A 2822-nucleotide genomic window follows, 5' to 3' on the forward strand; every position below is an offset into this window, starting at 1 on the left:
AAAAAAAAAAAAAAAAAAAAAAGAAAAAAGAAAAAAAAAGAAAAGAAAAGAAAAAAACCCTTTCATTCACATTGGGTATAGTGAAGCATGTCTCTATTTCCAGAAGCAAGAGGATTACAAGTTCAAGACCAGACTGGGCAATGTAGGAAGACCCTATCTCAAAATCAAAAGAGCTGGTAATGTAGCTCAGTGGTATAGCTCTTGCAAGGCCTTGGGTTCAATCCCCAGTAGTACAAAGACACACACACTCATGAAGAAAACTTAGAGTTAAATAAGCTTTTGTCCTCTTACTAATCCCCCTCTACTGAGTTGGTATCACTCCAGTGGTATGTAAGTAGTCTACCACTGAGCTACATCCCCAGCCGTCAGTCTGTCAAAAAGATATTTGAACATGCAAGTGGAAGGGGTGGGGTGACCTCAAACATCAGAACAGACATTGAGTGCAAAAAGGTGGCCACCCACAAAGGAGAAGTCATGACAAACACTGGTACAGTGGCATATAGGCAGACAGTGCCCTACATCTGTGCATACCAAGGGATGGGCACACCATTCATTGTACCCCCAAACTACCAGTGCTATAGAATAATATTGGCCATGTTACCAGAGCACTCACTATAGTAACATTTTTAGGGCATACATTTTACATGAGCATGAAAATTTTCATCTATTGGCCTGCTTTCAGATTTTGTTTAATGCAACAATATGTTTTAACTTTGGAAAGGAGAAAATAATGGTAAACTAGAGACTGAGCACATAGTTTTTACTTTGGGTGTAGGTGTTTGCTCACAGCTCCTTCCACAACAAGCCTGACTTTTATTTATTTATGTTTTTGGTACTGGGGCATCTAACCACTGGGCCACATCCCCAGCCCTTTTTAAATATTTTATTTAGAGACAGGGTCTCACTGAGTTGCTGAGGCTGGCTTTGAACTCGAGATCCTCCTGCCTCAGCCTCCCAAGCTGCTGGGATTATAGGCATGTGCCACCACATCTGGCAAGCCCAACTTTCAATGGAAGAAAGGACATTGTGAGTCCCAACCCACGAATGAGATATTGGACAAATCACCTTACGGTTCAGCATCTCCATTTTGTGACATGTAAGGCTGTGCAGGACATTTGATTTAGGTTGTTATTGGCTTAGTTAATCTCCAAATACCCTTTTCACTGTAAAATGCCTGTGATCAGGGGTTGGATATGTTGTTCAATGGTAGAGTACTTGCATAGTGTGCAAAGTCCTGGGTTCCATCCCTAGCACCTCAAAAAAAAAATGTCTGCATTCGTGGGTCATACACATGCACAAATTTCTTTTTTTTATTTTTTTTTAGTTGTAGATGGACACAATACCTCCATTTCATCCACCCATTCTTATGTGGTGCTGAGGATTGAACCCAGTGCCCCATACCCATGAGGCAAGAGCTCCGCCACTGAGCCACAATCCCAGCCCACAAATTTCTTTATTATTTTATTATTTTAATTTTATTTGTTCTGTTTAGGTATACATGACAGTAGAGTGCATTTTAACATATTATACATACATGGAGTATGACTTCCCAGTCTTGTGGTTTTACACGATGTGGAGTTATGAGGCTACGGGTATAGTTCAGTGGTAGAGCACTTACCTAGCACATGTGAGGCACTGGATTTGATCCCCAGCACCACATAAAAATAAATAAAATAAAGGTATCTAAAAAAAGATGTGGAATTACACTGGTTGTGTATTCAAATATGAACATAGAACAGTAATATCAATTCATTCTACTGTCTTTCCTATTCCCTTCTTCCCTCCCTTCCCTGCATAAATTTATTTACATTGGATTTCTTCTAGGAAATTTACAGTTATGTTTTCTTGTCTTCTCTCTTATAATACCTTAAATTTTACTCCACATTTGAGCTCCCAGTGGGTTCCTGACCACTAACACAGTGCAGGGTTCCATCCCTCTTGGGTGTTGACACATTAAGGCAATTCTATATAGGAGGCTGATGTAGGAAACTGTAAGATAAGGTGACATTGGAAAGATGTTTCATCAAAATGCCAAAGCATGCGAAAGCATATCCTCCCTCGCATTTACGCACAATGATGTCAAGTGGTCAAGCAGTTCCTAAGCAACCGTGTGGAGGCGGTTGCTAGGCTGGCTTGTCACATGTCCACTGATTTAGTTGGAAAAGAAACCGTGAGCTCAAATACATTCAGATAGTTTATTGCTTAAAGGGACAGTAAGAATAAGGCCATCATGATGTCAGTTCCCATGTCCCCAGTCCCACAGGATGACATTAGACTACAGAAGCCAGGTTATGGACAGCACAGGTGGTGGGGTCACTCTGTCATTGTGTGCGTGTGTGTGTGTGTGTGTGTGTGTTGCTGGGGATCAGACTCAGGGCCTCCCAAACACTAAGCAAGTGCTCTACCACTTGGCTACATCCCCAGCTCTCAGTCTGTCATTGAAAGGCCAACCCTATAAACTACAGTCAAGCAGTTTTATAATACTTATGGAAGCCTGCAGCTGGGCTACAAACATAGTCAAAATAGAAAGTCTCATATCTCCCTAGAACCATGGAGGCCAGGAAGCTTGTCTTGCCTTGTTCTGGGAAAATAAATGTCAGGATGTTCTGCCATAACTCAAGTCATATTTCAGTCAAGCCTTTCCCTACATGGGAAAATGTCCTATATGGAGATGTGCAAGTTTGCCATGGTGTCATGGCAGAGCTGTTCTCAACAACTGTAGCTTACAACCTTTTGTGGACCCAAGTGAGAATTCCATTTTTTTTTTGGTACTGGGGATTGAACCCAGGGGTGCTTAACCACTGAGCCACATCCCTAGCAAC

Source organism: Marmota marmota, unplaced genomic scaffold (assembly GCF_001458135.2).
Source record: "Marmota marmota marmota unplaced genomic scaffold, marMar, whole genome shotgun sequence".
Taxonomy (NCBI): domain Eukaryota; kingdom Metazoa; phylum Chordata; class Mammalia; order Rodentia; family Sciuridae; genus Marmota; species Marmota marmota.